At 47.9% G+C, this 22651-nt stretch overlaps 1 protein-coding gene across 4 annotated transcripts in view; it reads right to left on the bottom strand.

Moving 5' to 3' along the window:
* ZFAND6 (zinc finger AN1-type containing 6) overlaps positions 1-22651 on the bottom strand; it is a 69567-nt gene that overhangs the window by 22202 nt on the left and 24714 nt on the right. The window contains exon 1 of one of the 4 annotated variants that reach the window (XM_040493460.1): positions 13981-14141. The exons of 2 other annotated variants lie outside the window; for them this stretch is intronic. The gene's annotated coding sequence lies outside the window, so the exon portion shown is untranslated. Of the gene's footprint in view, positions 1-9371; positions 9486-13980; positions 14142-22651 lie in introns of those variants that run through there. One more of the 4 variants, XM_040493459.1, reaches the window with a different exon arrangement.

Raw genomic sequence — 22651 nt, 5'->3', positions numbered from 1 at the left:
AGCGAGGCAGGCCTGGGACTCCAGCAGAGGTACTCCACGAACCGTGGCACTCTCTAATCCACACTCATGCAAATTTTAAGTACTACGTGCTGTTGCCGAAGCCTCATCTCTTAATGAAATCCACGCTCACCACCCAGGAAGGAGAAAGGACTAGAAAAGGCAGGCCCTCATCCACACCTGCATGCTCAGGTGCGTTTATGCGGAGAAGTGCAGCGATGCCGTGAAAAATGACAGGAATGTTCTTGCTGCGAACCCGCCTCTATTCAGCACGGTGCCTTCTACTCACCACGGCTAAATAAATCCCCGGTACGGGAACACCTAGAAGCTGAGAACTAGGGAAATAACCGTACTCTTGCCGCGGACAGTTCAGGTCCGCCTAGCACATTTCTCTCCTCACTCCTCAGACCACAGAACCTTCCTCCACGTGGAAGGAACACTGAATTTGCTTTGGGGAGACCTAAGGGCTCCTCCCCGGGGCCAGACGGGTCTCAGAGGGGGCACGCAACTCCAGCAGGGCCGGCCGTCGTCCCAGGGTTTTACAGGTGCTGCTGGGAAAGAGGCAGACTTTGCTCCGGGATGACCAGCCGTGGGAGACCATTCAGGGTGAACCAGGGCGCTACTGGGGGCCACCTTCGCCACAGCGAGTGTCCACGTGACAATTAAAATGGTAAACAAAGGCACAACAGGGAAGGGGGAGGGGGGAGCCAAGAACTCCTGGACCCATCTTGCTGAGGACCACTCCACCTCTCAGACCCCCCAGTTACGTGAGACAGACTCTGGTTTTGCTGTGGTTTGATCTGGGTTTCTGTCACTGGCAACTCCAAGTTCTTAGGGATGTTGGAATCCAGTGCGAAATGGTGTCCTACCAATAAAACTCTCAAATTAAAGGGAAGAGTCAATGTGCATCAAAATGAAAAGCACTCCCTTAGTTCAATCGCGATGTCCTATAAAGAACCTACAGAACAAAGCCAAGAGTTCCCATTCTTCATTATGAAAATATACACCTTCCCAAGTGTAAAGCCTAAGTTTCCACAGACTGAACACCGTGTAAGCAGCACCCCGCTTAGAAACGGAACATCGGCAGTAGCCCCCAGAGCTGCCTCACACCCCTCTCCCGTTATCACCCTTTCTCCCAAGTCCCCGTGCGGACTTCTGAGACCCCGGCGTGCCTCCCCGCCCTCCGGCTTTCACGGACGCACTCGCACAGCGCACACGCGCGGTGTCTGGCTTCTCTCAAACTGGTTTTGAGATGCAACCAGGCCGACATGCCCGACTGCAGTCCCTTCACTCTCACGGCTCTCTCTAGAACATTTGTACGAACAAACCGCTCGCTATTCACTCTAATGCTGACGGGAATTTGGGAACTTTCCAGTTTGAGTAGGACGAGTATTGCGGCTTTGAACATTACTGGATGTGTCTTCCGATTAACAAGCGTACGCATTTCTGCCGAGTGTCTATACGAGGAGTGGCAGGGCTGGGTCACAGGCACAGATCCCCCGCTTTCCGCAGGGCTGTGTTCTGTCCCTGGATTTCACCAAAGATCTACATTAGTACCTGCTCTGAGAAATCCGAAGACGGCTTTTGGCTTTTATGGAAAAAGGCAAAAAGTGGAAATAGTGCTGAGTGCTTACTTTGCAGCAAGCTGTTTCAGAGGCGACACCCACCCCCTCCCCCCGGGACCACACTCGGTTCCCCGGGCATCGAGCCGTCCCGGCTTTGATCTGCATCGGTACACATCTGTGCTTCGTCTTGGTTTATTTTGTGCACGCGTCAGCAGTCAGCCTAAGCGACCTCACTTCCTGGGTCTGGGAACGTTCGGAAAGTCTTCCATGTAAATTAACGGTAACTGCTTCTTTCTTAGCCTATTTCAGCTTCCAGAAGGTTTCACAGGAACGCTCACTCTTGGATCGCGGGGCAACCTGCATGCGCGTTCATGTTTAGCGGGTTACTACCAGCTTCCCAGAGCGGCCGTACAGATTTACGCTCTCCTGGCAACAGACGAGCATTCGGTTACTCCTTATCTGACCACCAGGTAGCACTGTCTGCTGTACCGGGCTCAACGGCGGCCCCGAAGACACATCTCTGTCCCGATCCCTGGAACCTGCTGATACTGCCTGATGGCACGAGGGCCTTATCCTGGCTTACCTTGGTGGACCTAAAATGCAGTCACATCTTACAAGAGAGAAGCACGCGGAGGAGAAAGGGACGGAAAGACAGGCAGAGACTGGAGCCACGTGGCCCTAAGCCAAGGAACACACACAGCCACCAGAATCTGGACACGAGGAAAATGGCCTCTCCCGGGGCTTCCCGACAGGGCGCTGCCAATCCCTGGATATCGGACTCCGGGCCTGCAGAACGTCGAGAATAAACTCTCAGGGTTTCTGAGCCTCCTAAGAATCCATACATCCGCCTTTCTAGTGTAAGTGCTCCCACGGGTGTGCGGTGATGTGTCCCTGCCGTCTTGTCATCTCCACGGCTGTGAAGACTACGGCAGCTGAGCTCACGTGCATGTGCTTCCCGGCCATCCGAGTGTCCTCTCGTGTGAAGGGTCTAGAAAAGGTTTTGGTGCATCCTTGCTACTGGGCTGATAGTTAGCTAATCTGATAAACTTTTCCTGTCGTTTCTGTTTAGTTATTCGATAAATCTTTGCCTGAACCTCGGTCATTGGGATGTCTTCTGTGTCTCTTGTCCACATTGTGACCTCACTGCTCACACAGGGATCTGGAATTCACCTGGAGTCAGGGTGCTTGCATGGAAGGAGGTGGGGATTCACGTTCGTGTTCTTCCGCAGGTGGATATGCAATTAGTCCAGAATCATCTGCTAAAGAGACTGTTATTGCACCGCGGCCTCACCTCTCTCCACGCGCTGGACACCAGGTGCAGACGTCCCTCTCCTGGACCCTCACTCCTCGCCCACTCGGCCATTTGCCTATCCTGTTGGAAAGGACTACGGACCTTGGGAATCTGGGGTTAGCTCGAGTTCGGGTGTCCGGTGTCAGTTTATTTCCCCTCAAGACTATGCTGCTTATTCGTGGCTTCTTTGCGTTTCCATACAAATTTTAGATTCAGTTTGCCAATTTCTATTAAACAAAAAGACGACCCAAGAGGATCATATTGAACCTACAGACGTACAAGCACAGCACATGCCTCAATTAACTTAGGTCTCCTTCAAGTTTCCAGTGTGTGTTGCGTTTGTGAAGCGCTTGCACACCTCGTCAGACACTCTTGCACATGTGACTTGTGAAAAGCGACCCCGAGTGGCATCCTCTAAAACTCCGATTTTCTAGGGGCGCCTGGGCGGCCCCGTCGGTTAAGCGTCCGACTTCAGCTCAGGTCACGATGTCACGGTTCGTGGGTTCGAGCCCCACATCCATCTCTGTGCTGACAGGTTAGAGCCTGGAGCCTGCTTCAAATTCTGTGTCTCCCTCTCTCTCTCTTCCTCCCCCACTCATGCTCTGTCTCTCTCGCTCCTTCAAAAATAAAGAAAAACATTAAAAAAAAAAAAATCTCCCATCTTCTACTTGTTTGCCAGCGGCCCCCAAGGCGGGCCCCGCGATGCCCAGGCCTCCTGAAGTCAGGCCCTCTGCGGCTCCCTCCCACACTGGTCAGCGCCGACCTGGACGTGGACGCGATGCTACACCCCTCCGACCTGCTCATAAAAGATGCTCCCTCCTCCTTGGTCACTCGCCGGGCAAGCCAGCCACCATGCGATGAGGAGGGGCCCAGTGCTGAGTAACTGACGCTTCTGGCCAAGAGCTGTGTGAATGGACTGGGAAGCCAATCCTTCAGCCCCGCTCAAGTCTTCAGATGACTGTGGCCTTGGCAGACACGCAGACCGCAACCTCAAGAGACACGGACCCAGGACCACTCGGCTCCGCTGCTCACGTACCCCGACAGAAATGGTGTGGAATAATGCGTCTGTTGTTTCAAGCCTTGAGATTCGAGGTAATCTGTTAGGCGGAAATTGAAGGCTAGTAGAGTTCCTCGTACAGAAGCCCCTTCGGTTCTTGTCCTCCGACGGTCTATTTCCAACAGAGCGGCCTGTGACCATGTCAGGTCTGAAGCAAATCACGCTGCCTGCCTCCTCAAAATCCTCCAATAGCTTTCCACTCACCAAGAGTAAGAGCCTAACTCCTCACCATGACAACGGCTCTTCACAATCTGGTGCCCCGTGATCCGATCTCCTCTCTGGCCAGGTCTGTTCCTTCTCCAGGACTCCATGCTTGCAACGCCCACCCCCAGGACAGCCTGAGGACCAGGCTGCCTCAGCTCCCTCAGGTCTGTCCCGGTGGCACCCCTGCAGGGAGGACGCCCATTACTGTCCTATTTAAAACTGTCCCCGGCATCCTTTATCATCCTTTCCAGTTTTTTTTTTCAGTGCTCTTAATTTCAATCTCAATCTACTGCCGAATTACACTTATTTTGTCTGTATTCGCTCTACTAAAATGACATCTCAGTCATGGCAGGGGTTTCGTCTATTCTGTTCACTGCTGTGAAAATACCCTCGGCACAGGGCAGGCATTCAGTATTTGTCGGATGCCCGCAAGAAAGGCACGGCCCTGCCACCTTGCCAGCACACAACCTGCAGTGCTCAGGTGTTCACCCCAAGGCAAGAGACTAGAATGGACTCTTTTTAAAAAAAATGAATTTGGGGCGCCTGGGTGGCTCAGTCGGTTAAGCGGCCGACTTCGGCTCAGGTCATGATCTTGCGGTCCGTGAGTTTGAGCCCCGCGTCGGGCTCTGTGCTGACAGCTCAGAGCCTGGAGCCTGTTTCGGATTCTGTGTCTCCCTCTCGCTGACCCTCCCCTGTTCATGCTCTGTCTCTCTCTGTCTCAAAAATAAATAAAAAAAAAAACGTTAAAAAAAAAAAAATTAAAAAAAAAAAAATGAATTTGCTGTTTGAGAAGAGACCTAGGTCCGCCAGCAGGGGGCATGACACAGGGTTATGCAGTTGGTGCACCAAACAAAGATGGCTGGCCTCGCGCTCTAAGCTCGTGGATGTGTCTTCCAATTCAGTTCATTCAGAGAGGGCTTCACACTTACGTCTACATACCAAACGAAGTAACTTTATAATTAAACTTCTGTTGCAGTTGCAGTCAATTTTATGTTTTCAAACTGGCCTAGCTCTGTGTCGCACACCTTAAAGAATCAAGACAGAGTTGTCTGCACAAGGCAACTCAACACTCTTTGCTGCAAAAGGCGGAGGGGGGGCATTCATATTTTCCCACTGGGTCCCACATTCATGGCTTTTCATTCACTTTTCTTCTCAAAACTAAGATCTAGATATGCAAGATCCACCTGCGTGGCCAGTTTTTTTTTTTAATTCTTTGACCCAGAAGCTTATGATTCAATCATGCGGACCCTGCTTTGTCCTCTGTCTCAACCCCTTTTAAGGACACTCTTCCCAAGGCAAATCTCCAATTTAACATCCAGCATTTATAGATGAATCTCTCCCTGATTTCTTCTGTTTAATGTGGTCAACCTCCAAATTCAAATCTCTTTTCCGCTGAAACTCTGTACAGCACTTTTTATGGGAGCATAACTGGATTTACTATTTAATTGTATTTAATGCTATTTCCATAGTGCTTCATGCACCGAACCCTGTTGTGAGGACCAGGTGAACGTCAACTCCTCACGACAGTTCCGTGAAGTGGGTATTGTCGCCGCCCTCATTTCACAGATGAGAACACGGAGGACCGGAGTCCAGGTGAAGTCAACTGCCATGGAGGTCACGCAGCTACTGGGTGACGGAGCTGAGTCGCCCGAAGCAACCCGGCTACAGGCCATGCTCTCTTATCAGTAGCTCCCAAAGCTTCCCTCTGGACCCGTGGGGACGTCGGAGACCCTGTCAGAGGCCCAGGAGGTCACATGTGAGCCGGTGATCTGCCTCTGCTACCAGGCTGACCGGGGGTATAAAAGCGATGGAGGGCCAGACAGCTGGAGCCCCAGCAGGACAGCAGGAGCCACACTGTACGAGAGGTCACCGTGTTCTTCACTGAGGAACTCTCAGCCCAAAAATAAATAAAGCCGCTTTCACTTACGACTGTTCTTGGCGAAGCAATAAAATTACTAATTTTATGAAACCTTGATACTGAGGACACGTCACTTTACTCTTCCTCGTGGGCTTATTTTGACACACTGGCACCACAGCAAAGTCGTCCTCGTCCTAGCTTCCCACCCACACCTCGGTTCAGGTGCGCCGGGGACACAGCCTGGGCACACCGCTCCCACCCGGTGTCTCTTCTCGGGGACAGGCCTACTAAGGACGCGAACCTACACACATTCAGAGGGAAAGAACTGACAGCGACCTGTAATCGTCGACACCGACCTTCGACAGGAATTTAACCAAGAACGACGAATGAATAACACGGTCTGTAAGGACGGAGAGTTACCTAAAAAGGAAAAACCACTAAATACACGAGACAATTATCTTGTTTCTTCAGGAATATATTCCCAGCACTGTGGATTAGGGGTTGGCAAACGATTTTTTTCTAAAGGGCCGAGGCGTGAATAACCCGGGTTTTGTGTGCCGCGTGGTGGAGGGTCACGGCTGCTCACTGCCACTCTGGTCATGAGAAAGAAGCCACAGTCGTCATCAAAACGAACGGGCGTGCGAGTGCGGAAGCCTCGGACGGACGGCATGAAACGGGCACCCACGAGTTTGCTTGGCAGGAGGCTTCACTGGCTATTAAAAGAGAAAACAGACAGCACCCTTCAACGCAGAAAGTCCCGTGCTCGGATACTCGCCGCTCGTGTGTGCAAACACGCGTCCGTAGCGACGCGGGCCGTCACTGCAGCCTCGGTGGGTGAGGACCAGCGCTGCAGAAGTTCACATACAAAAGGAAGGAAAATGGGCTGCGTTTACAAACAGACTCGTCTGCGGATACACTGAGAAGGGCTACGAGGGCTCCAGGGCACCCGGACAGCGCTGACCTCTGGGGAGGGGTGAGGCAGGGCTGCGGATGAGAGGCTTACTCTCTCTGCCTCTGTGTTTCCTCTGAATAGTTTACTGGTTACACTTTCTTCTGTTAAAAAGGTGGCATGTTCCTGAAGTTCAGAAATGAGAAGCGATACGAAAACAAAAACAACAGCACCAACGTCAGTAGATACTCTCCATCCTTCCAGGCCTTCACCGGGGCTGCTCATTCTGCCTAAAATACCCTTCCTTCCACTCACTCCACGCCCCCTAGGTTTTGCACATTTTGTCTCTACTTATCCTTGTAGATTCCTATCAAGATTACTATTCTAAGAAGCCTTCGGTGACCCCTCTCTCTCTTCCATCGGATTTTGACCCCTCTCCTGGGTACTGCTGTACCACCCCGTACGTACACTTTTCACGGTACTTCGCACTCTGTACTATCCTCGGTGGTCTGTCTAATGGCTTGTCCTTTACACTTGTTCTGCAAAGGCAGAGTCACGATCCCACAGTGACTGACACAGGGCCCAGCAAACAGAAGGCAGTTGTGTTTGTCGACGAACGAATGGATGGATGGATGGATGGATGACGTGGAAGAACTAAAATAAGAATCTAGTTATTTCTAAAAGGTCCAATGCTTTTCTAATTCTTTCATGGTAAACAATGTCAAAAATGAATGTGTTGTTTTCTTAAGCACCAATGTACCCCAAATATATCTTTATTATTGAAGTTAGATTGTCTAATCCCAGGGGAAAAAATAGATGGGCAGAGCTGCGTTCTAATAAAACTTGTATTTACAAAAAGAGGTGGCCAAAGTGGGTTTGTCTGGCCAGTGGGCCACGACTTGCCAATCCCAGTTCTGGATCCAATGCCAGGCACATGGCAACAAGTACTGAAATAGATGTTGGGGGAGCAAATGAATGATTTCCAAAATGTAGTTGAAATATTATCAGGAAAGATACAGCAAAATTATTCAACAGAGTCAGTTTTACTTTCTTTTGTCCTAGCTCTCCCGGCAAGGGTGCCTTGTTCGATACACTGATTATGGTGCTGACTGATCCCCTACGCACTGTAAAAGACAGAAGTTATGACACAGCTCTGCTCTCAAGGATCAACGGACGTAGAAGGACAGGAATATCAATGTGACTTTCACCTATCTGCAAAGACAGCACATCTAACCCCAAAACTGCATCGGTCCTCTTGGCACAAAAACACAAAACGCTAATAAGCGGCACCAAAAATGCAGTTTGGGAACTTGACTTTCGCAGGGGCATGAAAAAAACAGACGGCCAAGATAACTGCCAGGTATTCCGGAAGTTGACTTCTTTTTCGGCGAAAGCGTAACACCCTGGGGAGAAGAAGGGTAACAAGTGCTATCGCGGAAAGGGGCACAGCCGTGAGCCCCAGCAGAGCCGCAGGGACACGGGGGCACCGGGGGAACAACAGACGTCGGACCTGATCTTCAAGTTGGTTCTGATTCTGCCACCTTCAACTTAAGATACATGGTCAGCCTCTGGTTCCTCGCATTAAAATTCAGCGATAATCTGTCTTTTCCAATTTTTTTTTAATTTTTTTTTTCAACGTTTTTATTTATTTTGGGACAGAGAGAGACAGAGCATGAACGGGGGAGGGGCAGAGAGAGGGAGACACAGAATCGGAAGCAGGCTCCAGGCTCTGAGCCATCAGCCCAGAGCCTGACGCGGGGCTCGAACTCACGGACCGCGAGATCGTGACCTGGCTGAAGTCGGACGCTTAACCGACTGCGCCACCCAGGCTCCCCTGTCTTTTCCAATTTACAGGACTCGGGAGGAGCAAGCGAGACGACTGCCAAGCACTTCCTGACCCATAAAGGCACAGAAATCTCCGCCCCAGGGGCTTTTTCAGGTCAAACACCTGCAGTTCACACGGAGAGGGAGCGCCACGGGGCGGCCGGAACCCCACCGAAGGCGCAGAGGCCGCAGTCCTAAACCCGACTCTGTCCCTGCCGCGGCAGCAGAAGCCGGACACCTGGGAGGCCCCCTGGCCACAGACCGTGCCTGCCCGCGAGCACGTCTCTGAATACGAGTCACTTCCGACGGGGGCCATGAGACCTTCTGGACCAGAAGTGTGAGGGGACGGTTTCCAAATGCTCCTCTCAGAAGTTCACGACAGGACACACTGCTTATTCCAGATAACTGCCAATAAAGAACCTGCTAAGTGCTTGTATTTCATACTGACCGGGGGAGGGAGGGGTGGGAGGGCAGGTTAAAGGCCAGTATGTGGTCTCACCAGGGCGGCGAACCCCGTGCGCCTGGGATACAGGAAGGTGGGAGCAGACTCCCACCAGGACCCTCACCCGCAGCGCCTCCGCGGCCAGGCTGAGGAGCCCGAGTGGCAGTCCGCAGGCAACAGGGACGGGAAGGAAGGCTTAGCAGGTGCGGTTCGCGAACACCTCCCTAACCACCCCGTTACATACCTCCTGTTGTTCTCAAAGGGACTGCAGGAGACTTTACCAGTGCGGCTGCTTGACAACATTAGAAGGAGAAATGGCAGAAAAACAAGGAGAGGTCTGGTATGCTGTAGACAAACAGAACACATGTCCATAAGGGCTTATTTGCAAACGAGAAGGCATCACTTGGCTCTATTCCTCCTAGTAGCTAATAATGCACAGAAGGGCAGGACTGGTAAAGAGGTAACGTACCCAGAAAAAAACCAAACTCAATTACCCGTAAGTACAGATCATCTGGACTCGGATGACAGAAGAGCTGTTCCCATAGTTTCAGGAGCAGAGCACGATGCGAAAGGACCGACAAGATCTGTAAAGCAAAATGCTAGTTTCTGGGGTCGTTTACCGGTACCGCCTTTCAATATAAACAGCAGTATCGCGGCCAGCTTCAGTGAACAGCCAGTCTACGAGGAGCCAGTCAAAGCTAAAATTGGAAAGCACCTAAGGGGGTGCATGGTAAGCATCTTCCTGTCGCGCTAACCATTCAGACAATCCTTCTCGGAGCTGAATTCTTTTTCTTTTTTTTTTTTTAATTTTTTTTTTTTTTTTACATTTATTTATTTTTGAGACAGAGAGAGACAGAGCATGAACGGGGGAGGGGCAGACAGAGAGGGAGACACAGAATCGGAAGCAGGCCCCAGGCTCTGAGCCATCAGCCCAGAGCCTGACACGGGGCTCAAACTCACGGACCGCGAGATTGTGACCTGAGCTGAAGTCGGACGCTCAACCGACTGAGCCACCCAGGCGCCCCAAGCTGAATTCTAATCAACGACGGTGGAGGTAGAGGGCAAGGGTGGGGAGAAAGTGGAGACGGAAGACTGAAACCTCTCCGTTTCAAGAACAGGTCCTTTTAGGACTTACAGATCAGGTTTCTGGGAAAGACTTCATTTGAAGTAAGGGGTTTAAATGGCTAAAACAGATATGGAAAATCCAGTCTGAGTTCCCGATTAAGAGCGTACGATGCCCAACAGCAAGCCAATCTGGGATAAGGCCGAGACACCGGCCCCGACGCCCTAGAGCACAACCAGGCCGCCAGCCCCATCAGGCGGCCTCTCCGTCTCTGGCGGGAGATGCCCCGAGTGCGCACAGGTCATCGTTCCATCTGAAGTTCTCCAAACTTCTTCCCTAAATTACAAATCACATCAGAAAACCTCACACTTAGGTCTTCGTGAGCACTCTGTGAAAATGCCACGCGAGGCTCCCCCCCCACCATGGATGTGAGGGGGCTCGGTATCATACCGCCCGTCACTGCCTCCCTGTCCACACCCCCTCCGATACACTCCATAGTACCCACAGGCCTCAGCTCCTGCTGTTCGGCCGGCACCACGGCTGACCCCTCCAGGCGAGCCTGCTGGACTCGGGCGATCGCCTGACCCGGTGACCCAATCTAAACTGGGGGCGGGGTGGGGAAGAGGTACAACACCACACACCTAAAAAGATACCAAGCCGTAATCTTCTTGCAATTCCGTAAGAGTTTCCGTTCTCGTGTTCTTTCTTTAGTGAGGACAGGTGTCTGTCCAAATGTGTTCTGCTCCTTGAGTAGAATGTGGTGGCTGGTAACTTCTCGTGGGACAGTCACGTTTCTACTTCTTGGTACCCTGGCTCCTGCACTGTCTCTAAACACAGTAAGAGTGACCATCTGGCTGAAATCCACACAACTTTTGGCCTTTAGTAGGCTCGTCCCGCACAGAGGGGACTCCGGTACATGAGAACTACCGACTGATACCCGGTCCCCCGGAGCCTTAGATTAGCATACCCCCCGGAACGGCACCGCTGTCCAAGGGGCTTCTGGATCAGAGCGCACTCCGCCAGCGTCTGAACGTACAGAACGCTCACTTTCCTCCCAGAAGCTGTCACTCCTGACAGAACTCAAGACGTGCAACACTGTCTGACGTGCTTTTCGTCCCCACCTTTATTTTTGAGAAGTTGTGAGGACTTGTAAATGGTCTAAAACCCAGGGAGAAAACACCTCACCTGCACCACGATTTTGCAAGAAATATTTTTGCTTCCTTCCCTCTTCCTTGTGGAGTCACATTTGCTGCAAGAGCCAATCTTTTGTGCTTAGACAGTAAGAGGTATGTGTCATCAGGCAGGTCGCGTTTGATGTAAATGCATTACCTGATTCAAATCTAGAAATCTAGAAAGTACACTAGCCACATCAGGCTACCGAAAATCTGAAATGGGGCTAGTGTCTATAGCTGACCAGCACAGGAGGTCAGGAGAGTTAGGGATTCCCATTCTACTACTAGAGAAATGTTGCCCACAATACCCACCTGAAAATACCTTACTTTGTGATTTCCAAATTCCATGTTTGTTTCTTTTCTTTTCATTTATTTTGAGAGAGAGAGAGAGAGAGAGAGAGAGAGAAAGAGCGCGAGCTCGAGCAGGGGAGGGGCAGAGAGAGAGGGAGACAGAATCGCAAGCAGGCCGCATGCATGCTGTCGGCGCAGAGCCCAAGGCGGGCCGATGTCAAGAACCATATTATGACCTGAGCTGAAATCAAGTCAGACGCTTAACCGACTGAGCCCCCCAGGAGCCCTGTGATTCCAAATTCTTAATCCTAAAGCCTTAAAATCTATTACTGAGGATCTGGAACACACTGCCGGGTGCTCCCTCCTCGCTACAGCAGCAGCCGAAGTTTAACAGTACAATATCCTGCAAGTATCGCTGACACCTGGCTGCACGAGATCGTGTATCAAATCATAACGTCTGTTTACAGAGGACAGGCGCTGAGGCACGGACCAAATCACATGCTCAATAAAACATGCTGTGAGAAGGCACAGCTAGGATGTGACCCCATGCAGCCAGACTCTCGGCCAGAGTACCGAACCGTGTTAACTGACTCGTGTTATGCGGCCCTCCGCAACCCCGGGGCTCTGTGCTCGCACTTACTGCAAAACGCAACAACCAAAGAAGTGAAACCTGCGTGTACATTCTGGGTGGGACTCTGTTCCGGAAGTGGGCGCGGGCTCGGCGACAAGGCAAGGTAGAGGGTGCGTGAGGCAGAGGCAGGGGGGTGGGAGGGGGGGCCTGTCGGGTGGTGCTCCCTGCACCCCGCACAGCACTCCTCCCTCAGCCCTGTCCTCTACCTGCCCCGGGGCACAAGGACAGGACAGAGAAACTCCAGAAGCTTCTCTTGCCCACGTGTGTCCTTTCTGCCTAACCTCGTCTTCAACATCCAAGTTTCATGAGGATGTTCTAAAGGCCTCCTTCACCTTGAATTTTCTCTATTTCTGACACTCATCTCAGAAGATGGGAGAGAAGAGACGCGAGGCAGCACTGGGCTCGGCCTGCAGACTTGAACCTTAGCGCATGTCAGCACTAAGAACAGGGAGGTTGTAAGTTTCCAAGGCTTCTGGAAGATCAGGAATCAGACGACCCGCGGAGGGTCCCCCACGGCTGCGCATCCACTGGCCAAGCCAGGGGGAAGGACACACCGTGACCTGGCGTGTTCCACACTTCTGAACAGACTGGACCATACACCCTTCCTCCCTGCCCCAGACCCTCCAGCCACGTTCATTTGAGTGCCCACATCCGGGGTACACTCTGCGGGCTCTCTAACGCCTTCGCAATCACCTCACCGGTTCCAGAGACTCTCGATTTTGACTTTCCTTCAGCCAAAACATCTGTGAGGTGAGAGGCAAAGTAAATTCGCCTTACTGCAAATGCCATCCCTTTCCCTGAAGCCTCCCTGAACAGTTAATAAGACGTGACACGTTTTTATCTACACGCTCATCACTCGGCTTCCAGCAACGTCTTATATTTTAATCACCTCTTCCATCCGCACCACGCATTCCCCTAAGCGGGGAGGTCATCCCGTTGAGAGTCCTACTCCTAAATCCACATAGGAAAAAGGCCAATACAAAACACAAACAAAACTAGGGGAAAGTAGGAAAAAAAAAAAAAATCAGCCCCCATCCCTGCTGGCCTCCAACTGATTAAGAATTTTTTTCTTCAACAGGTACTTACATTATTATCAGAGCACTTTTAAAACACAAAGTTGGCAAGTCTAAAAGACTTCCAACTGCATTTAGGGACCAAGAGTTCCTTTATTTTTAAATACATGCTCTTTCTAGTTAAACAGAGCTATTCAAAAGTTACTAATTGTAATTTACGTTATGAAATTATTCCCAAGAGCAATTTCCTACATTAATATGTAACGCTGTATTTCCAAAATACATTTCTATGGTTGTCCGTTAAAAACATTAATATTAAAAAGCTGAAATCAATTGCAAAATAAACAGCAATCTGAAGAATTCTGACCTTTTGCTTCACCATAATACGATTAAGTAATGCAGATTCCAATGCTTAAAATAATTCTGAAAAAAAGATGCATGGTCACTAATAATACTTACTTATTAAGTGTTACTCTCAAAAATATTTTATAAATAAAAATCTCCCACCCACCCCACCCTTAGTATCTTACCCACCAGAAAAAAACAGACCCTAAAAAACGTCTCATCATGCTGCCTTCGGTGTCTCTCCAAACACTTCAGATTTAAACATTTTAAGCGACTACCCCCATCACACAGGGTCACAACACAGGGTCACTCAGGGCCATGGGCTTGAGTCTACTCACACAGTTGAAGCTGATTGGCAAACAGCTGTCCTGTATCTTGAGACAGACATTAGCTTCCTGCCTTCCCTATCCTCATAAGCAGCTACTTAAAGTTTGGGTTTTATGCAAGAAAACATTTTAAAGCCTTCAGTGTTTTACTGCAGCAGACTTCAGATTCATTCCTGTAACACATTTAACATGAAACAGAGTTGAGACAGTTAAAATTGTGTACATTTTAATTGTCTGAAATTTTAAGAAGTGCTTTCACTCTTATAGCTACATAAAAAGGGGTGTTGAGGGAAAATTAATGAAAACACTTCACTTGGTATTTGACACCAACGTGCAATACAGCAATACACAACTTTACCATACAGATTTTTCTTCACCTGGCCACAGGTTAGGTGGGCAAGGATTACTTTTTATACGATCATTTATACCCCCAAATAAGCAAAACTAGGTATTTTTGTGTCTCTAAAGTTTAATTTATTTAGCATAAACGTCCAGCAACAGAAGGAACAACTTTTACAAACAGACAGTCAATGGGGATGACTTCAGTGCCCCAAGAATATCCCTTGGGACCCTCCTGGGTGGGGAGAATGAGATTCTGGGTCCTGTTTCGACTGAAGTAAGAGCCGTATTTCTAACATTTGCTATGAAAGTTTGCAGCACATTTACCGACCAATTCACATCTCTATAGCAGCATTTCTGCTACAGGTTTACCAAGCGTTAGAAGGCTTGTCTGGAAAATAAAACTGCATTCAATCAAAATGTCCTAGAATACCTGGATATAAGACATGGGCCTCAAATTTCTACAGAGAATTTTAGTTAATACTTCAGCATTTCACGGCATAAACTTACTATTTATATTAGCAACATGGTTAGAAACACCATGAGAAGTAACGTCCAAATACTCAATTTCACTGGCTACTTTTTAAAGTATTACTTAATGCTGAAATAAGTTACCGCACGTTTGCTTTGCTACAAAAGACAAATGTTTGTTTATAATCTACTTATATGTACATGCAAAGGTTTAAGAAATAATTCACACCTCATAAAAACTGACGGAACCCGATGGAATAACTTTCACACAAGTTAAAGTACTTGTCCGAGAACCTAACCGCGCTTCAGAACTCTTTTCAACTTGCTGATTATCACCTTAGGTTTAAATGAGCCTACAGTAGGACACAACAGCTAAAAAATAAGTTGTACCCATCTCGGGCTGTAAAACAGAAATATGTTTTCTGTCTACGAACAACAATCAACATTTAATGAGTGATTATGGTGTCACTGGCCCTGTCCCCAAATTTTACACGCACACTAATCCTCATTCCACCCTCAAAAAGGTAGGTGCAATTATTGCCAACTCTTTCTAGATCATGGAACTGAAGTCTGGAGATGCTAGAAACTTGTTTAAGATCACAGAGCTAATCAGTGACAGAGACAGGACTCGAACCCAGATTTGTCTCCCAGGCCTACTGCTCTTAAGCATCGAGCCAGATCATAGGCAATGGCAATCCACTGTCCTGGTAAAAACATACCTAGAACTGTTTGCGGATGGGGTTTCCTATGTGAAGTGTGGACACTAGTAAATGAGTGTGATCATGAAACCAACAGGGTGGTCCCAAACTCAAGAGAGCCATCTCTTAACAAGAAACGACCGTTAGAAATGGAAGGGACCGAGAGAAAAATCAAAAAGGGATGCATTCTGAAGGGCTGCTAAAGAGAAAACAGGAGCAGGCTTATCTTGGGTGGTACAAGAGTTCAGGTGTGAAGCACCGTGTGGACGTCTCAGAAGACCGGTTGCAGTTCAACATAAGACACGTTCAAATGCTTGGGGCCAAGCCTGGGTGGCTCAGTGGGTTGAGCGTCCGACTTCGGCTTAGGTCATGATCTTACGGTCGGTGAGTTCAAGCCCCGCATCGGGCTCTGTGCTACCAGATCAGAGTCTGAAGCCTGCTTCAGATTCTGTGTCTCCCTCTCTCTCTGCCCGCCCTCCCCCCACCCGCCACTTGCGCTCTGTCTCCATCTCAAAAATAAATAAACATTAAAAAAAGATTTTAAAAAATTACATCAAATGCTCAAGAAGCCAACAGCTAGAACACGCTCCCTCCTGTAGCACTGAGTGTGTGCAATTCGGTATTTGAACCTCAACCACCACAGTAATAAATGACTCCGCCCAAATGACCAAAGCATGCTGAAATTCTTTGTGGATGAAAGTCTGATAGGGAACACTGTCTATAGGGAAAGTCTGATACGGAACAGAGCAGCCTCAAAGTTAGCTCCCCACAGATGACTTACTACAAAATGAAAAATAATAAACCTTTAAGTGGAAGAACCTGGAAGATACCACACTGATCCAAAGACCACAAGTTAGTTTCCCCGATGAGGGGACAGACGGACACGTGCCCCCTGACACGAGGCACCGAGAAGCACACAGCACTAACGTGGTGTCCCCGCTGACTCTGCGTTTCCCAAAGGTATTCAAAAGGACACATCAGACAAACTCAAATTGACAGAGTCTGTAAATAAATGGTCACTCTTCACAAAATACCAACGTCAAGGAGGTAAAAGCTAAAGCGTTCCTGATGAAGGGACAATAAAGAGACAAAGTGACCAAATGCCACAAATGATTCTAGGCTGGATCCTGGACCGGGAGAAAAATTAATGAAGAGCATTTCTGGGAGAAATAGAGAAATTCGGAAGTGGACCATGTATCAGAGAATTCTATTATTAATCAGTGTTAAATCTGCCTTATTCGAGAACTGAACTGTCTTTGAAAATAAAAGAATGGCCTTGTCAGAATATCTGCATAAGCCTTACGTGGGAAAAGGACATGATGCGTGCAACTTACCGTCAAGCCATCCGGGGGAAAAAAAAGAGAATGACAGAGTGAACGTGGCAAAGAGTTAACAGTGGGTGAACCTTGCCAAGGGGTATATGGGAATTCTTTGTGCTATTAATGTAACTTTCCATAAACTTGGAATTATTTCCAACCATTTTTAAATGTTTACGTTGAGAGAGAGAGAGAAAGAAAGAGACAAAGAGTGCAAGCTGGGGAAAGGCAGAGAGAGAGGCGGATGCAGAATCCGGAGGAGGCTCCAAGGTCTGAGCTGTCAGCACAGAGCCCGACACAGGGTCCAAACCCACAAACTGTGAGATCACGACCTGAGCTGACGTCGGACGCTTCACCGATTGAGCCGCCCAGGCAGCCCGGAAATTATTTCAAAATAAAACCTGAGAAAGATAAATATTCGAGGCTGATGTTCTAAGGATTCCGAATACCTAACAAGAAAGAGTATCATTTTTCCGATCTGATGTCCGTCCACTCAAACTCCAATCCGACGGCAATAATTACAGTAATCCCTGATTTCCAATTTGGTGAATTATTATAGTGCTCTCACGTCAAACATCCAGCGGACTGCTAAATGACACGTGCCATTCCACACTGATGACAAGGTGTGGCTCAGTGGATCGGAGTCAAGGGCACGTCACCTCCTCCCAACCTTCCCCAAACCATGCCGCGGTCACAGGACAGACAGTCCTCCCCCGACCCCCCGAGCCCCTGCCATCTTCCAACTGGGGGTGCAGCTGCAGGTGAGTGTCCCTTCCAAATTAGGTTAATTTCTGCTCACGCCAGGCAGCAAAGCAGAACCAAAGTAAGAGGCATGTGATCAACAACACGCAAGGAAAATATTAAAACGCCCTTCCCCAAACAAATAAACTCCAAATGCCAGTAAAGAGCTGATGAAGCACCCATTTACTAGAGAACACTTGGAAAAGACAAGGTAACAACGTCATCACTGAGAAGCTGGCCCACAAGCGGCTAATGCACAAACATGTCCGTGGCACGGAACCATGAAATAAAGCTGGAGGGAAAAAGAAAGAAAACAGAGAGGGGACTATGAACGAGAGAAGGCGTGGGAAAGGAGACCACCCTGATGGCCACACACCGCCACACCACCAATGCCCAGCTCCCCTTCCTCCCCAGCGGCCCCACATATCTTCCCTGCGCATTGTAACTTCCGTGCAATCTTCCACCATCCTCTTCTCAACTAGTGGAAGGGGTTTTACAAGACTAACAGCTGTAGAGCACAGCTTTGACCGCTGTACGGTTATTTGCATCTTATACCCACACTCCTTTTTTTGCTTGTCAAGAGGCACAGAACAATAGTCTCTCTACTGGGAAAAGCACACAAACAATTCCCTTTGGAAAGGAGTGGAATGATAGCACGCATCACCTGGCTCACAGTCTAACAAAGACAGGAATTGGAGGGGTAGATACCCAGCAAAATCAGAAAGTCAAGGCTGAACAAGGATGACCCAGGAAGAAGCGATGAATTTTAGTCTCCGATACGCAGTATCTTCTGCATCAGGTATGAGCACCAGGAGCACAACATTTACTGTACTTTAGCTCATTCCAGATCCGCTCCGTTACAGAGCTACGGCCTTCTTTGACCTGCTCTCTATCAGCTTAATCTCTTTAACCCGATGGCATACCTTGTTTAAAGGAGGCACATTAACAGGCCATCGCAGAATGTCTAACTGCAAAACGGGCAAAGATATTTTATCCCAACCAAAATTCCTCTGTTCTCTCCCATTTTCTCAGGCAGCACGTTATCAAATCCTCTGCCCACTGGACCTAAGTACTAGCTTTCCAAATTTTCCTCTGATCTTAATTCAAATGCCAATCTCTGATTGCTGCCGGTTCATGCTCCTCTTTTTTTAAGTGTTTCTTTTTGAGAGTGAGAGTGGGGCAAAGGTGGAGGAGGGGGGGGGCAGGGGCAGACAGAGAGGGAGAGAGAGAGGATCCTAAGCAGGCTCCAGGCTCTGAGCTGTCAGCACAGAGCCCGATGGGGGTTTGAACTCTCGAACCTTGAGATCATGACCTAAGGGGAAGCTGGACGTTCAGCCACCTGAGCCAACCGGGTGCCCGGGTTGATGCTCTTTTAATACAGGAATCAGAATAATCCACACTGTGAAAGAAAGCTGATGAACTCCAATGTAAAATTAAGTCAATTTTGAACCGAAAGTCCCTAATATGTATGATTAGTATACATACGTAATCTATTTAGGAGGGCAGGAAGCAAGTTTTCAGGCATCCCTTGTTTCTAAATCAAGTCTTACCTCTACTGCCGAGGAGATTATAACATGCATGAGTCAGCAAATTAAGCTCCCTTCAGAGGCTTCATGAATCATTAAGTCAGACCAACACAGTCTGCAGCCGAGTTTCCAGCAAATCCCAAACTATGACACTACAAATCATAAACCTTTATCTGTAGCTACTTATGTATTTCCCTTAACTCAGATCATACTATGCAGGTCCCAACTCTGAGGAGAAAGGTGATGTAGAAAGAAACAAAAAAAGGCTCCAAAAAAATAAAACTTAGTAGAAGGCAGAAATACTAGGGGGAAGGGGACGGGAACTATCACAAACCAGCCGTGGTTCAACAAGCCCATTCAAAATTTAGGCTTTTCTTACAAATTTGAGTTTTAAATAAGGAATATCATTTTTGAAGAGATTTTACAGTTAAAATTAAAGGCAGGAGCTTGTTGGGGGGAAAGGGGGGGAAGACAAAACATAAAACACAAGTACAAAGAAGACAATTAACGGCCGGTCGGCAATCCAGCTTTTCCCCTAGGACAGGTTTCATCCTCTTGGTTCAACGTGGGTTTCCTCCTCTGCCCAGACTACGAGACAAAGGCTCCATTTGTACCACAGCAAAGGTCCACTCCCAGGTACTCACACGCACGTCCACACAGAGGCTTGTGCTGGCGTGTTCGCAGCGGCCTTATTCGTGACTCGTGACGGCCAAGTACCAAGTCAGCCGGAGTAGCCAACAGACGGTGAGTGGATACACAGATCGGGACGCGTGCACACAATGGAACACTATTTAGCAATAAAAAGCAACCAACCACCGATGAACAACACGGAGGAGTCTAAATTACCGTGCCAAGTAAAAGAAGACAGACACAAAGGACTACATAATATGTGATCCAATTTATATGAAATGCTACAGAGAGCCACCAGGCAGAATGCAGGTCCAGGGACCAAGGGTGGCAGAGGAATGAACTCCTGAGCGACACCAGGAAACCTTCTGGGGTAACGGAAATGTTCCACATCACGGTTATAACCACATTCGTCGTAACTACAACTGCACACTTAAAATTAGCTAATTTTGTTGTATGCAAATTTACTTCAATAAAGCTGAATTTTTAAAAATAATAAAATAGGACAAAAGAAACAGCCGTTCTGATTCGAAACATGACGGAGTCATAGCGATGCTAGGCAGAGGATCTTACTATTACAAGTCTGAGTTACAGCAGGAGGTGGCACGTAAGAGGATTAGGAGTTTCTCCAAGTACCAGTGTTCTACTAAGCAATCATTTTATTTTTCATATCTTAAAATAACGTTCTAAACAATTACCCTCATTTAGATAGAAGCAGAGAAACTTTTCCCTTTCTCACCTTCTCTCTATATCTACTTTTTTTTATCACCACAGTGCCTTGAAAATGACCTGGTACCTTGAACAAGGTCAGCTTGGACTGCTTTTCATTTATTTTTATTTTCAAGTAATCTCTACACCCAACGTGGGGCTCAAATCCATGACTCCAAGATCAAGAGTCGCATGCTCTGGTGGCCGAGCCAGCCAGGTGCCCCTCAGACCACTATATAATTAACGTGTTGCTTTACAACAAGCATGAAGTGTGAATTAGAGCTTGAACAAACTTATTGTCAGTTTTTAAAGTTGGGAAAAGGGGGCTTATAATTCTAACAAACTCTACGAAGGAGGATTTCCTAGTCCTAAATATTTTAAAAAAGTGTAACTGACATGAATTTATTGCATTTCAACAAAAGACACCTCCCAAATAAAGGCAGCCTAGCTTATTCCTTTCGGGAAGTCATCCTTCTGAATGGTTCCTAACTCTTCAGAAAATGCAGGGAAAGCAACTTCCTCACACTTTCTTAATCATTGAAGTTATGTTACAAAATAACCCATGTTCTAAAGAGTTTTCGATTCTCAAATAAAAGCCCCCATTTTTAAAAAAAATCCTTCTCTTGAAAAGATCAATAACCATCATTCAAATATAAGACCTAAAGATAAACTCATAGTAAACCGGGTCATTTGAATCCAAGAGACTTCTTCAGGGAACTTAAGAAGAACTTAAAAAGTTTTTTCAGTTTTTTAATGTTTATTTATTTTTGAGAGAGAGAGAGAGAGAGAGAGAGAGAGAGAATGAATGAATATGAATGAGTAGGGGAGGGGCTGAGAGAGAGGGGGATACACAGAATCCCAAGCAGGCTCCAGGCTCTGAGCTGTCAGCAGAGAGCCTGACATGGGATGGGACTCAAACCCACAAACTGTGAGATCACGACCTGAGCGAAGTCAGAAGCTTAACTGACTGAGCCACCTAGGGGCCAGAACTTCAAAGTATTTTTAAGAAAAATCACATTTCAAACATTTTTAACTTGTTTACCACTAAGTTCAAGTGCTCAAAATAACAGCAATTTAAGAACAGCCTTTCAATTTAAACAATTCTTCTCCATTCTATTAGTATAATGGTCATGTCAATATTACCAAGATAAAATGCTCAGACGCATACACCTTCAGTGAACCCGCTCTCTCACTTGCTGACTTCTCTGCAGAGCCGGAAGGGACACGACAGAAGACACAAGTCCAGCCTCAAGAAGTTAGGTGGGGTCCTTTCCCCCATAACTCTTAACAATTAGAAGTCTGAATATATTGTTAGTACCTATCCAATAAAAACATTAATACTGAATAACCATTAGGGTTCCAAATGCCATTTTCAGTTTATTATATTCTGTTCACTGAGAATACAGAGTTGATTTAAAAAAATTTTTTTTAATGTTTATTTATTTTTGAGACAGAGAGAGCAAGGGAGAGGCAGAGAGAGGGGAACAGAGGATCTGAAGCAGGCTTTGTGCTGACAGCTGCGGGCCTGGTGCGGGGCTCGAACTCACCAACCGTGAGGTTGTGACCAGAGCCCAAGTTGGACGCTTAACCAACTGAGCCACCCAGGGGCCCTGGAGTTGATGTTTTTAAAAACCTTTTTAATGCTTATTTATTTTTGAGAGAAAACAGAGCGCGGGCGGGGGAAGGGCAGAGAGACAGAGGGAAACAGAATCTGAAGCAGGCTCCAGGCTCCGAGCTGTCAGCACAGAGTCCGATGTGGGGCTCAAATCCACAAACCGTGAGATCATGACCTGAGCTGAAGTCGGATGCTCAACCGACTGAGCCCCCCAGGTGCCCCTAGAGTTGACTTTTTACAAAGTTTCCAACAACCATTGAACTTTTTTTCTATAAATCCTTTTTGATTAATCCCAGTTAACAGTTATATATGTTGCATATAAATATTATGTTGCAAATGGGATAAATACATGGAGAAAAATGAACACAAAAATACCCCTGCTAAGAAACAGCACATGCACACGAGTCACTTTCCTGGTCAAAGTTAAACCACATCCTTCTGCCTATTACGATCTGATTAACGCTAAATACTAGAAGCCATCTGTGTCGCTCACCACCGTATGTCCAATACCTGACACACCTACACACAACAGGTGTCCCAGGAGCCCCACGCTTAGACAGCGGACTGGCACCCCCAGGAGCCCCACGCTTAGACAGCGGACTGGCACCCCCAGGAGCCCCACGCTTAGACAGCGGACTGGCA

Source organism: Herpailurus yagouaroundi, unplaced genomic scaffold (genome assembly GCF_014898765.1).
Source record: "Herpailurus yagouaroundi ecotype Mexico unplaced genomic scaffold, PumYag 185, whole genome shotgun sequence".
NCBI lineage: Eukaryota > Metazoa > Chordata > Mammalia > Carnivora > Felidae > Herpailurus > Herpailurus yagouaroundi.
Note: the sequence above shows the minus strand (reverse complement) of the source record. Positions and strands in the feature narration are given on the sequence as shown.